The sequence below is a fragment of the Chiloscyllium punctatum genome, chromosome 11 (assembly GCF_047496795.1).
Source record: "Chiloscyllium punctatum isolate Juve2018m chromosome 11, sChiPun1.3, whole genome shotgun sequence".
NCBI classification, from domain to species: Eukaryota; Metazoa; Chordata; class Chondrichthyes; order Orectolobiformes; family Hemiscylliidae; genus Chiloscyllium; species Chiloscyllium punctatum.
The window spans coordinates 7,536,015-7,551,724 of record NC_092749.1 but is presented as its reverse complement, the minus strand read 5'-3'; positions in this window follow the sequence as shown (position 1 = coordinate 7,551,724).

Below are 15,710 nucleotides of genomic sequence, written 5' to 3'. Positions count from 1 at the left end.
CATTCCAAAGTGCCCAGAGAGGAGACATACATCAATCAAAGTAAACTGTGCTTCTGGAGTCACATTAGGCCAGATAGGGCAAGAATCAGAGATTGTCACAGGGTCAGTGTTGAGGTCTCAAGTATTTACAATTTCTATCAATGAGTGTGCAAAATCTGGGAATAGTGCCCCGCAGTCAGCATCTGATAATCCTTATGTTCCAGGACCCAGGTATTGCTCAGAAAGATTGATTCTGTCATTTAGGTTTCAGGAGTTTGTTTAGGGCCTACAAAATAAAATGAAAACACTATTAGTTTCAACAAATTATTTTTTAAAAAATGCAGCAACAAAAGATAACCACAGGTTCATCCAGGAGATAACTCAAAGATTCCTGCCTTGGAGATTTCAGCCTCTCTCACCAGCTGGTGGGGAATATGTGTACACCAGAGACAATGTCAGTCCAGGCTGCAGTTGGTCTTAACACCTTGGGGAAATGAAGGGAAATTTGGAAAAGTGTATGTGTCTCAAACATGACCGATAATGGCCTGTGACCACACTGCACTCACTGTCCTCTGTCAGTTCATGCCATCACCAGGGCAACTAGAGATGGTCAATAAAACCTGGTGCAGACAATCATACCCACATCCCTAGAATGATTACAATAAATATAGGGCCTTGATGAGTGAAGATTTATTTTTTATTCGTTCATGGATGTGGATGTCACTGGTTGGGCCAGCATTCACTACCCATTCCCGAATTGCCCCTTGAACTGACTGGCTCGTTAGTGCCATTTCAGAGGGTTGTTTCAAGTCAATCACATTGATGTGGGTCTGGAGTCACATATGGAGCAGCCCAATTTTAACTGACAGGTTTTCCTCCCTGAGACATATGTTCATTAATTGGGAAATTATTGATGACCATCGACCAGGTGTCAATAGTCACCATGAGGCTGGATTTTTAATTCAACTTCATTGGTTGTTATGTTCAGTCTCACAGTCAGTGGGTCAGGGGAGCTGTATGAGACATGGAGGACTCAATAGACAATAGATGCAGGAGTAGGCCATTCTGCCCTTCGAGCCTGCACCACCATTCATTATGATCATGGCTGATCATCCTCAATCAGTATCCTGTTCCTGCCTTATTTCCATAACCCTTGATTCCACTAAACTTGAGAGCTCTATCCAACTCTTTCTTAAACGAATCCAGAGACTGGGCCTTCACTGCCTTCTGGGGCAGAGCATTCCACACACCCACCACTCTCTGGGTGAAGAAGTTTCTCCTCATCTCTGTCCTAAATGGTCTACCCCTTATTTTTAAGCTATGTCCTCTGGTTCGGGACTCACCCATCAGCAGAAACATGTTTCCTGCCTCCAGAGTGTCCAATCCTTTAATAATCTTATACGTCTCAATCAGACCCCCTCTCAGTCTTCTAAACTCAAGTGTATACAAGCTCAGTCCCTCCAATCTTTCAACATAAGATAGTCCCGTTATTCCAGAAATTGACCTTGTAAACCTACGCTGCACTACCTCAATAGCCAGATTGTCTTTCCTCAACTTTGGAGACCAGACCTGCACACAATATTACAGGTGCGGTCTTACCAGGGCCCTGTCCAGCTGCAGAAGAACCTCTTTGCTTCTATATTCAATCCCTCTTGTTATGAAGGCCAGTATGCTATTCGCTGTCTTCACTACCTGCTGTACCTGCATGCTTACCTTCATTGACTGGTGTACAAGAACACCCAGATCTCTTTGTACTGGCCCATTACCTAACTTGACTCCATTTAGGTAGTAATCTGCCACCAAAGGGGATAACCATACATTTATCCTCATTAAACTGCATCTGCCAGGCATCTGACCACTCACCTAACCTGTCCAGGTCACCCTGTAATCTCCTAACATCCTCCTCACATTTCACCCTGCCACCCAGCTTTGTATCAGCAGCAAATTTGCTAATGTTACTATTAATTAATCATACATCAATGAATGACAGGACACGAGGAAGCTCAGGGGGACAGAGGGAGCTTGGGGAGATGTCCACAGTTGAAAGGAGAGGCTGGATAGGCTGGGACATTTTTCACGAGAGTGTAAGAAGTTGAGGGGGTGACATTAAAAATGAAGATGAACATAGATTAGGTGAAGAGCGAAGATCTTTTCCTATGGGTAAGGGATGCAAAACTAAGGTGCATATTTGTAAGATGACAGGAACATGATTTTAAAAGGACCTGAGGTGCAACACAATCACACAGAGGGTGTTTCATGAGTAGAAAGAACGGCCAGAGGAAATGGGAGATGCAGGTACAACTACCACATTTAAATGGCATTTGCATGGGTACATGAACAGGAAAGGTTTCATTGGAGATGGGCCAAACACACACAAATTGGACTACATTAGTCTGGGAAAGTGATCAGCATGGACAAGTTAGATTGAAGGGTCTATTTCTGTGCTGTATGATTCCATGAAACTGTGAAAGGCTGGAGGATTAGAGGGGATTTGAGGAAAGGTCTTTTCACCCAGAGAGTGGCAGGAATATGGAATTCCCTGCCTGGGAGGGTAGTTGAGAAGGGAGACCACAGCCTTCAGAAGTAAGTTGGATAAGCAACTGCGATGTCATAATATTCAAGGCTGTGAACGTAGCGGTTGAAGTTTGGACTAGTGGAGATTTAGTGTAATGATTGATAGAACCGACTCAATGGGCGGAAGAGTCTAATTTACTGAATGGTTCTATGATTCTAGATGGTGATGATGTCATTACTGCATCACAACATGTGACCTGAGAGTACAAAGGTCTCCAAATTCTTCTTGTATCAGATCCCATGAAGCATGTGACTCTACTGGAAATAATCCTGCTCTGTATAATCCAATTGCTAATGTTAAGCCAGACATTGACAAGCCTGAGGGGTGTCATTTTTGCGTATAACAGGAGTCTCCTCCATTTATTCAGTACTGTACATAATAGTAGCCCTTCGACTCGCCAATAACACAATCCCCACACCTAGATTCTCATGTTTTTGAAGACAGTATAAGCATTGCTGCATCAGGTAAACAACCCTGTCAGAGGCAAAACTAGAAACATACCTTTAAGCTCACTGTAAATAGAGCGATCCCGTTGCTGCAATGGCTAACAGGAAAAAGAGAAATATTAAAAACTGTGATCTATAACATAGACACAGTGATGGCTTATCCAGAATTATTTCACATTTTAACAATATTTACTGCTTTTGGGAAAAAGGAATTTCTCTTCCTGGAACCAGATCCATGTCAGCAGCCTCCTTCATTCATTAGTGTCAGCTCAGTGGAAAAACATTTGCTTTTGAGACTCAAGAGTTTGGATTGAAAGTGGAGTCCTGAGATGTAATTGTACCACCCAGGCTGCTCCCTCAGTGCAGTACAGAGGCAGGGCAGCACTGTCAGCAGGGCAGGCTACTCAATGAGATGTCAAACTGAAACCCTATCTTCTTGAGCAGGAAGGCAACTGATCTTTTTGATAGAAACTACTTTCCTCAAAGGGTTGTTAATCTTTGGAATTCTCTTTCTGCAAAAGAATTGACAACGTTCCAACACTGACAGCATTTTACATTGAACTGGACAGAACTTCGTTTCTCTGAGAATTTACAGGATATGAGGAGCAGCTGGGAAAGTGGTAATAGAGCAGGTTATTCACCAGGATTGTATTGAATAGTGGAGCAGCTTGAAGAAGCTGTCAACTGTACATTTGCTCCTATTACTTATGTTCTTATATTCGAAAGCAGCATTGTTCTCCCAGTGACCTTGTTGTATTTAAATCAGTTCCTCTTTTCTGATAACAGTGGCCACACTTCAAAGACACTTCACTCATTGTAAAGGCTGCCCCGATATGCTGAGGTTGTGACTGGAGTGATATAAATGGAAAAACATTTTCTTACTGAGAATTGTCGAATGCAGTGATGAGCACAGCTGACTCCTGAGGTTGGCAGTGATTGAGGAGACCAGGGATTGGGTATGAGAGAAGAAGGGACAGCAGAGAATCAGTGGGACTGAGTGGCTGAAGATCAGACTTGAACTTGGAGGGTCCAGGAGAGGTTCAGTATCTGGTGATCTGATCCTGGGATTGGAAAGCAATGAGTAAGAGAGTGGAGACAGGAGGATCTCAGTAATTGAGTTGGGAACCTGGCGTGGTGGACATTCTGGTTTGCTTGGCACTGAGCCCATTCCCAATCATGGTGATTGGTGTATAGAAATGTCAGTCAGATGACGGGACCAATCGAAACTCAGAAAGGTGGCTCTTTGGGAATAGGGTGAATGTTGTAAAGCCAGCTGTTAATTGCAGTACTAGATATTTACCATGTAGGTTGAGTCAGAATCTGCTGGAGAATCCTTCACATTCTGTAATAAGAAGGAAACAACAAATATTCTGTTCAGTAATCATTATAAAATGAGAGACGATGGAATGCTAATTAGACAGTCAGGAACTGTAGTCTTGAAACATTTCTATTTCGATGAAGGTCACTGATTTGTCAAACAGTTTCTGAATCAGAGCTGTGGGCAGCTGACAGTACAGTTGAGTGGAAGATGAATATAGCTCCCAGAGAAAAGTAGATCCCAGATGGAAAATCAGGAACAAAATCAGGAATATTTGGACCTGAAAATCCCGGTCAGACTCCAACCCTGATTCCGAATTGAACAAAGCAAGTTGGACCAGTATGTTTCATTTGGTAATTTGAGTGATATGGATTTCCTGCTGATGGACCAATTGTTGGTTATCATGAGGACTAATTGGAGTTGAACCATGCTAAGCTGTTCTCCAATTTCCCCTCATGAGTGTCTGAGAGATCGTGTAGAAATCTGGGATCAGTCCATCTGGTCTTTCTCTGGAGAGATGAGCTGTCAAGGCATGGAAATAATTTTAAGTTTTGTATTTTTGAGTTTGCACTGAAATGGAAAATTAACTGGTTTAGAATCCAAGGATTAACATAGAACATAGAACATAACAGTGCAGTACAGGCCTTTAAGCCCTCGATGTTGCGCCGACCTGTCATACTAATCTGAAGCCTATCTAACCTACACTATTCCATGTACATCCATATGCTTGTCCAACCGATTCCTGCACTTTCTGAAATCAAGTAATCTGAAACTCATTGTAAGTGTTATTTACACAGCTTCCTATTGGGACAGTAGTGGGAAAAGGTTTACAGACCAGGTGAAGCAAGAGGATGGCAAGAAAGAGTGGGAGTTAGGGTGGGAGGGAAGGATGGGGCAGAAGGACAAGTAGTAGTGGAATTCTAACCAATAACATTTACCTAATTGGTATGTCAACCCATGACCAGTTATTTATAACAAAGGACTTCTGTCTTCTAATAACAATGTGGATAGCTCACATGGAGATAACAACATTGAGTCTGTGAACAAGATATCGAGAAGCCATCAGATCTCCACCAGGTCAGGAGCTGTCTCTCTGTTCTCTGCAGGAAACAGCACTTTAACCCTGAAGAAAGTCAGCTGATTTCTCCTTCAGCAATTCCTGTCGGCTGCAAATTTTAATGAATCAGTCAGGGAGATGCTAGAAGTTGAGAAATTGATAAATTTATTGTCACGTGTATTTCAATATAAAATACACTGAAAGGTGTGTACCATTACTTTGTACAAGTACAATTCCATTAACTTCGAAGTAAAATAAAGAAAAGGGAATTTAAGAAAAAGCCGGCAAACTTTCCTTCGCCAATGCAACAGATGCTGTTGAGAGTGTCCCGCACTCAACCTTCCCAACCCACACTGCATTCCCTAGAGTGTTCCACTCTGGGCTTCCCAAACCACACCATGTTGCTGAGCGGACTCCAGTACTTGCATGCTTTTCATGTGCACTGAAGGACTTGCATCAACTGCAAAAAATTCCACTTTCTCATTAAGCAGCAGGTGTGAGTCCACAGGTAGCAGCACATCTTATAGGTTTATGCATATCATCCTCAGAAGGTAATATCTGCAAAGTAAGGCAGGAGGAAGATGGAGGATTGCCACCAGAGCATGCGCTGTGTGAATCAGTGTGAATCAGTCAGGTAGCTGTTGTAAATGTGATTCATTCAGGGATCTACGGTCAGTGTGAAACAGTCAGGGATCTGCTGTCTGTGTGAATCAGTTTCCCCTGTGCCTCCTGTAAATAAGTGAAAGCATCTGGAGAAGGAAGATTGAGAAACAGTGTCTGAGCTGCACAAGAATCAAGTTAGAAATCCCTGTGGACAGGGAACTCTGAGCTGTCTTCCCAGTCTTACCTTCTGTTCGTAACACCCATGTTTTATCTGTCTCTGTCAGTCTGTATGTATGAAAGGAGGAGTTTAGTCGAGGGTATGGAAGGGTTATATGTCATTGTTTCCCTGTAACAAGATTCTACTTTGTTGTAAGAAACAGAAACCCATGTTAAGGAGAGAAACCTGGTCTGTGCTTTCTGTCACCCTGGGTCTAAAAGACTGGGAAACGGGGGATGTGCGTGTGGTTTGTAAAATTCTTTTAATATTGTGATCATTCCAGAAATAGCTGGCCTCCATTTTCAGCATGTTACCCTAGTGAGGTGTAATAAGGGGTTAAAGCAAAGTGTTAGCTGTGCAGGAGAAATTGATTTGAAATCATAAATTGACAATGACACCACACGCACTAGGAACATGTCTAGTGAAGAACAGTGAAACTCACCTGCCTGTGTCCTGCCAAAGCAGGGATTCTGTCAGCTCCAGGGTGTTCACCAGCTGCTGTCACTGAGTCTGTGAGACAAATAATCACATGTTACAGATAGACAGCTGGGATGTTGTTGAGAGCATTTCCCCATAAAGACCACATCTTTATAATTGTCTTTATTGTGAATTGGGGAACAAAATCAGAATAGGATATTGCTTTAAATGAAGGAAACTGTAGAAGGAGATGGAAAAGACTGGTACCTGGCTTTCTCGAAGAGTGCAGAGTTATAAAAGCACAGCTGGTCACACAGCAGCCAAGGAGCAGGAGAATCGACATTTCTGGCATAAGCCTTTAATCAGGAATGAGGCTTGTGGGCAAAGGGGGTTGAGAGATAAATAGGAGGGGAGTGGGGTTAGGGAGAAGTGAGCTAGGAATGCGACAGGTAGGTGAAGGTGGAAGTGCAAGTGATAGTTTGGAGAGGAGGGTGCATGAGATAGGTGGGATGGAAGATGGACAGGTAGGACAATTCAAGAGGGTGATGTCAAGTTGGAAGGATTGGACGAGGATAAGGTTGGTGGAGGGGAAATGGTGAAACATTGATCCTCTGTGGGTGTGGGATCCCAAGGTGGAAGATGAGGCATTCTTCCTCCAGGCGCTGGGTATTTCGAGTTTGCTGATGGAGGAGGCCAAGAACTGCATGTAGTTCACAGAGTGGAACGGGGTGTTGAAGTGTTCAGTCACAGGGCAGTAAGGTTGGTTGGTGTGGGTGTCCCAGAAATGTTCTGCAAATTGGTGTCCTGTCTTCCCAACGTAGAAGAGACTACATCCACTGCAACGGATGCATTAGCTGACATTTGTGGAAATACGAGTAAATGTCTGTCCTGTGTGGAAGGATCCTTTAGGGTCTTGGGTGGAAGTGAGGGGGTTTTGTGGGTATCATGGACCTGACAAGGGAGTCACGGAAGTAATGTCTCTCCAAAATGCAGATAATGGTGGGGAAAAAGATATATCCCTGGTCGTGGGCTCTGTTTGTTGGTGGCGAAAATGGTGGGGAATAATGTGGTGTATCCGGAGATTGGTCGGGTGGAAGGTGAGGATCGGGTTGGGGGGTGGGGGGCAGGAGTTTGTCCTTGTTGCAATTGGAGGGGTGGGGGTTCAAGGACAGGGGTGAGGGAGGTGGAAGAAATGTGCTAGAGGGCATCATCGACGATGTGAGAGGGGAAGCTTTGGTCTTTGAAGAGGAAGGCTATCTGGTTGGCTACTGGTTGGGTCAGTGTGAGAGGAAGAAACAGAGGGCATGGAGGCCTTCATCATGACAGATTGATGTGTACAGGGACTGGATGTCATGGTGAAGATAAGGGATGGGGGCAGGGAAATGAAAATCATGGAGGAAGTGGAGGGTGTGGGTGCTGTCCCGAACGTAGGTGGACAGGACAGTGTCAAGGTATGCAGAGATAAGTTCAGTGCAACAGGAGCAGGCTGAGACAATAAGTTGACTGGTGCGGTCATGTTTGTGAATTTTGGGTATGAGGTAAAATCAGGCAGTGCGGGTTTAACAGGCAAAGAGATTGGAGGCTGTGGATGGAAAATCCCCAGAGGTGATGAGGTTGTGCATGTTTAGGGAAATGATGGTTTGGTGATGGTAGGTGAGGTCATCAAGTGGGCAGTAGGAACAGGTGCCTGTGAGTTGGCGCTTGGCTTCAGCCATGTAGAGGTTGGTGCGTCAAACTACCGCATGTCAGCAAGTTTGATGGTGAGGTTGAGGTTGGAGCGATGGCAGTGGAGGGCTGCACGTTGCAAGGGTGAGTGGTTGGAGTGGGTGATGGGAGAGCTGTCAATATCCAGGCTGGGGTGGGAGCTAGGACCTGGTGTACAGCTGGAGCTGGGAGTGGGGGGTAGAGACTGTACTGGAATGGGGCATGGTCATGTGATCGAAGATGATGTCACCAACAGAAGTAACGCTAACCTTGGGGGTGAAGTGTGTGGAATTGCTGCCTGTGGGAACCGTGGGGATAGAAGTGGCGTAACACGTGATGTAGGCAATATTGTCAGCGGTGTTCAGGTGGGAGCAGATGTGGCTAGGGTGGCAGCAGTAATGGGTGCGGAAGTGACGTGTTGGTTGGAACTCGTGTTGGTTTCATCTGCGGTGGATCTTGTTGCGGTCACGGAGGAGGTTGTCTGGCTGGCAATCTCAGAAACAGCATAGTCGGCAGTGGATATTCTCTGTGGGGCGGCGGAGGCGGAAGTGATGTCCTCGTTTGCTGTAGTGGTGGTGGCTGCTCCTGCCCGACTGATCATATCTGCATACCATCCTGTTCCACTTAGTCCAGGAAAACCCCATGTATGTTGGGAACACCACACATGCACTCCACCTCCTTCGTTTCCCCAGCTCCAATGCCTTATCTGCACCATGCTATCCAGTCCTTGTGCACACCTATCTGCCATGAAGTAGGCCTCAAGCCCTCTGTTTCTTCTTCTCACGTTGATCAACCAATACCCTTACGCCTGTACCTTCATTGCCTAGCTGAATTGGTCCTGGTCCTCAACAATTTCTTCTTCCAATCCTCTCACTTTCTACAGACCAAAGGGGTAGCCATGGCACCCACATGAACGCCAGATCAATGCCTGCTTTTTCATTGGCTACGTGGAATAGTCCGTCTTCAAGAGCTAAACCGGCACCATTCCCCACCTTTTCTTCCACTACATTCATGACTGTATCGGGGCCACATCATGGTCCCATAAGGAGGTTGAATATTTAATCGATTTCACTAACTCCTTCCACCCTGAACTCAAGGTACCCTGGACCATCTCAGACATCTCCCTCCCTTTCCTGGACCTCTCCATCTCTATTTCTGGTCACTGACACAACACATATATTCACTACAAGCCCACCAACTCCCACAGCTACCTGACTGACTCATCACCTTCCTCAGAGACTGGAATTTCCTCTCCCACAGGGTCATTAATGCCCTGCAATGCATCTCCTCCACTTCCGCCCTTCTTTCCTTAAACCCCACCCCTCCAATCACAACAATAACAGAACCCCCCTTGTCCTCACCTTCCACACCACCAACCTCTGGATACACCACATCCTCCTCCACCACTTCCACCACTTACAAACAGACCCACTAGAGACGTATTTCCCTCCCCATCACTATCTGCTTTTCAGAGAGATCATTCTCTCCACAACTCTCTTGTTAGGTCCACGGCCTACACCAATCGACCCTCCCCTCCCTGTAACTTCCCCTACCATCTCAAGAATGCAAAACCTATGCCCACACCTTGCCCCTCATCTCTTTCCAAGGCCCTGAAGGATCCTTCCATATCTGACAGAGATTTGCCTGTACTTGCACGCACATCATCTATTTCATCTGTTTCACCCAATGTGGTCTCCTCTACTTCATGATGACAGGAGGCCAACTTGCAGATCATTCAGAGAACAGCTCTGGGACACCCGCACTGACCTTTCCCAATGGCCTCCTCCATTGCCAAAACTTAATTACCTGACACCAGGTGGAAGAACGCATTGGGATCCTCCAGCCACACAGAATCAGTGTGGATTTCACCAGTGTCTCCATTTTCCCTCCCCCACCTTATCCCCGTCTCAACATTCCAAATCAGCATCACTATTTTGAATGGTCCTACCTGTCCATCGTCCTTCCCATCTATCTGCTCCACTCTCCTCTCCAGCCTGTTACCTTCATGCCCCCACGTTCATCTATCTATTGCATCCCCAGCTACCTTCCCCCCAAACTCACCCCGCTTCCATTTATCTCTCAGCCCCCCGACCAGAAGCCTAATTCCTGATGAAGGGCTTATGCATGAAACGTCGACTGTCCTGCTCCTCGGATGCTGCCTGACCTGCTGTGCTTTTCCAGCACCACAGTCTTCGACTCTGATCTCAAGCATCTGTAGTCCTCAATTTCTCCCATCTCACTTTCTGTCCCACCACCTGTATTCAGAATGCATGAACATTCTGTGATTTAATTTGATCAAGCAGAACCTCATCAAATCGAGTCCACATGGCTTCATGAAAGGAAAATCGTGTCTGACTAAATCATGACAGATTTTTACAGGAAGTCCCACCAGAATGGATTGACAGAACTAGCAATGTGTTGAACTTGGACTTTCAAAAGATATTCAATAAAGAATGATTGTGAATGGGGTATGAAAGATGCAAAAACATCTGTCTCTGTTGGCTGGTGGGCTACAAGAGTCTGTTTCTGTGTCTGAAACCCCAAGCATTTTCATAGCCATTCTTTACAGCATTGCTACCCTGAGGGGAAGGTTCAAGCTGCTGCAAAAAGCCCAGGGGGATCCTATCACCTTCATTCTGTTGGCTGTGGGTTCACCACCTTTCATGGTCAATTGTGTTCATCATCCAACTGACCTGACCGAACCATTAGCTTATTAATTATGTCAGAAATCTGACTGTAAAAGGGAAATTTGGAACAGAGAGAAATCCTGCCCAAATATTGCAGAAATGATGGAATGAGTTTGCTTACCATTTACATTTTCATACACAGCATTCTGATCTTCAACAGGGCTCCTAAATAAATTCCATATATGAGATTTATTGCATATTTACCACAGAACAACATTACAATCTTCACACCCTCGAGGCTAATGCATTTTACACTTTTCATTGTGAACATTTGAGACTAGCTTTGAGGTGAAAGGATGATCTAGCTACTTTGAACATTTGTTAAAAAGAGCAGAATTTGTGTGAACAACAAGTGAAAGAATTTGAACAAAATCTCAGGGCATTCTGGGAAAGTTGACTAAGTTGTTGTTGTTTCTGACTGTGGAAGGGAGAGATTTCTTCAAGAAACTTTTGACTGATTCAAACTGCGAAAACACTGAGGGAGCGAGCTGCACCAACTCACTGGGATGCTGCCCAGCATGAGCACATGCAAATCCCAATAAAAACATCAGAATGAAGTTATATCATTGGAAGGACCCAGATTGCAATCAAAGTCTTAAAAACTCGTTCAATGGGTAATGACTGAGATTGATAAAAAACTATTGAGGGGGTGAAGAACAAGGCATCATGGATGCAAAATGCAACAGAAAATCTCGAGTCCAGGCATTCAGGAAATCGTATCACCGTGAGTGTGGGGAGGCTTTGGAAGTCAATCCAGATTTATGGCGTGTAGGATCAATTTGATGGCTTTGTGGTTTTATTGCTGGACTGTTCATCCGAAAACCCGATTAAATTTTGGGGACCAGGATTCTAATCGTGCTATGGCAGATGGTGGAATTTGAATGGAACAAAATCTGGTATTAAGTGAACAATGAAAACCATTGTTGATTGTAAGAAAAACCCATCTGGTTCACTAATATCTTTCAGGGAAGGAATTCTGCCATCCTTACCTGGTCTGACCTGGTCAGTTCATTCCTAAAAGGAAGAAAGATCCCAGGAGGAGACATGGGCGGCCGTGGCTGACGAGGGAAGTAAAGAAACATATAAGGTTAAAAGAGAAAAAGTATAACTTAGCGAAGATAAGCGGGAAAACGGAGGACTGGGAAGCTTTTAAAGAACAACAGAGGATGAGTAAGAAGGAAATACGCAGAGAAAAAATGAGGTACGAAGGTAAACTGGCCAAGAATATAAAGGAGGATAGTAAAAGCTTTTTTAGCTATGTCCAAGGCAAAAAAATGGTTAGGACAAAAATTGGGCCCTTGAAGACAGAAGCAGGGGAATATATTACTAGGAACGAAGAAATGGCAGAGGAATTAAATGGGTACTTCAGATCTGTGTTCACTGGGGAAGACACAAGCAATCTCCCTGAGATAACAGTGACTGAAGGACCTGAACTTAAGGGAATTTCTATTTGCCAGGATTTGGTGTTGGAGAGACTGTTAGGTCTGAAGGTTGATAAGTCTCCGGGACCTGATGGCCTGCATCCCAGGGTACTGAAGGAGGTGGCTCGGGAAATCGTGGATGCGCTGGTGATTATTTTCCAGAGTTCAATAGAATCGGGGTCGGTTCCTGAGGATTGGAGGGTGGCTAATGTTGTGCCACTTTTTAAGAAGGGTGGGCGGGAGAAAGCAGGAAATTATAGACCAGTTAGTCTGACCTCAGTGGTGGGAAAGATGCTGGAGTCTATTATAAAGGATGAAATTACGGCACATCTGGATAATAGTAACAGGATAGGACAGAGTCAGCATGGATTTATGAAGGGGAAATCATGCTTGACTAATCTTCTTGAATTTTTTGAGGATGTAACTCTGAAGATGGACGAGGGAGATCCAGTGGATGTAGTGTACCTGGACTTTCAGAAAGCTTTTGATAAAGTCCCACACAAGAGGTTAGTGAGTAAAATTAGGGCGCACGGGATTGGGGGCAAAGTACTAGATTGGATAGAGAATTGGTTGGCTAATAGGAAACAAAGGGTAGTGATTAACGGCTCCATTTCGGAATGGCAGGCAGTGACCAGTGGGGTACCGCAGGGATCCGTGCTGGGACCACAGCTTTTTACAATATATGTAAATGATATAGAAGATGGTATCAGCAATAACATTAGCAAATTTGCTGATGACACAAAGCTAGGTGGTAGGGTGAAATGTGATGAGGATGTTAGGGGATTACAGGGTGATCTGGACAATTTAGGTGAATGGGCAGATGCATGGCAGATGCAGTTTAATGTGGATAAATGTCTGGTTATCCACTTTGGTGGCAAGAACAGGAAGGCAGATTACTACCTCAATGGTATCAAATTAGGCAAAGGGGCTGTTCAGAGAGATCTGGGTGTTCTTGTCCACCAGTCAATGAAGGCAAGCATGCAGGTACAGCAGGTCGTGAAGAAGGCTAATAGCATGCTGGCCTTCATAACAAGAGGGATTGAGTATAGAAGCAAAGAGGTGCTTCTGCAGCTGTACAGGGCCCTGGTGAGACCACACCTGGAGTACTGTGTACAGTTCTGGTCTCCAAATTTGAGGAAAGACATTCTGGCTATTGAGGGAGTGCAGTGTAGGTTCACGAGGTCAATTCCTGGAATGGCAGGATTGCCTTACACGGAAAGACTGAAGCGACTGGGCTTGTATACCCTTGAGTTTAGAAGACTGAGAGGGGATCTGATTGAAACGTATAGGATTATGAAAGGACTGGACACTCTGGCAGGAGGGAACATATTTCCGTTGATGGGGGAATGCCGAACCAGAGGACACAACTTAAAAATACGGGGTAGACCATTTAGGACAGAGATGTGGAGAAACTACTCAACCCAGAGAGTGGTGGCTGTGTGGAATGCTCTGCCCCAGAGGGCAGTGGAGGCCCAGTCTCTGGATTCATTTAAGAAAGAATTGGATAGAGCTCTTAAAGATAGTGGAGTCAAGGGGTATGGAGATAAGGCTGGAACAGGATACTGATTAGGAATGATCAGCCATGATCATATTGAATGGCGGTGCAGGCTCGAAGGGCAGAATGGCCTACTCCTGCATCTATTGTCTATTGTCTATTGTCTATATGAGACTCCAGACACACAGCAATGTGTTGACTCTTAACTGCCTTCTAGCAATTAGAGAGGGGTAATAAATGCTGGCCTAGACAATGTTGTCCTCACCCCATGAATGAATAAAAAAAAACATGTCAACATTCGAGATTTGATTGGAGAGGGGTGTGAGGATAAAGGGGATTGAATGGATAGGGGAGCAGGAATTGGGCTGTGTGGAAGTAAATATGATGTGGAAGTCAAAAAACCAGCACAGGCGGTTAGGCTGAGTCATCTGACACTACCTTGGTCTTCACAGCAGGAGGCACTGTTATGTCAGTGAACCCCCATTCCAAGGCAGATCCTGACTCTGGGCAAAGAGGGTAATGATCCTGTACCTACTGGAGATCTTGCGTGTGATCTCCAATGAATTCGAGCATCTCAGAATCCCCACAGTGTGGAAACAGGCCATTAGGTCCAACAAGTCCATGCTAATTCTCTAAAGAGTAACCCACCCAGACCCATTCCCCAACCATATTATTCTACATTTACTCCTCACTAATGTACCTAATGTACTGAACGCTATGGCAAGTTGGTATCAGGAGAATATGCAAACTCCATACAAGCAATCGCCCAAGGTGTGAATAAAGCATGTGTCCTTGGCACTGTGAGGTTGCAGCTCTAACCACTGAACCACAGTGCGTCCCACGCTTGAGCCATTCAAAGCTTTCTGACTGTCACCAGAAGGTACCTGTGGCCTGGCACTGGAAGATATGTGATACCAGAGCTGAAGCAAACTGGCAGTGATTGGGCATCTGGACATGTGGGATGGTCTCAACAGTCACTGACCCACCATTTACAATGGATCTGTATGCTTCAGTGGGAATATCAGCACTCACTAAAAATAATCACCCCCACTGTCAAAAACAATAACTGTGCAGTGACAGAATCAAACCCAAGATGAAATGGAATTTACCCTTGTGTGGAGTCCTTTACTGATGAGCACAGTTTTTGTTTCCAAAGGAAATATGTGAGCAGGACAATGCAGATCAAGACAGCGAAGCCCAGAATGGTGCCAATGATTAATATGGGATCTGAGGTCCAGGGAATGCCATTGGAAGATTCTGCTGTAAAATATCAGAATGTTACAGACACAGTCACGTCAGTTTGCGCAATGTTCAAGATTGTCAATAACATTAATTTTGTGCTCCTCAGGACAGTAACTCCCCAAAGCCTGTCCATGATCTACAAACACAAGTCAGGAGTGTGATGGAATATTCCCCACTTGCCTGGATGGGTTTGGCTCCAACAACACTCCAGAAGCTTAACATCATTGACAAAGCAGCCCAATTGACTGGCACCACATCCACAACCATCCACTCCCTCCACCATTGCCTCCCTACTATACACTATCGACAAGATACATTGCAGAAATTCACCAAAAATCCTCAGATAGCACCTTTCAAATCCACAACCTCCTCCAACTAAAAGGACAAGGGCAGCAGATTCACGGGAATACCACCTCCTGCAAGTTCCCCTCCAAGCCACTCCTCATCCTGCCTTGGGAATACTTGGCCTTGATGACCATTCTGCCCTTCCACTGATGAAGCACAGCAGCCAGGTGCTCTCTTCCCTGGTCACACCAGTGTTCTCTCCCA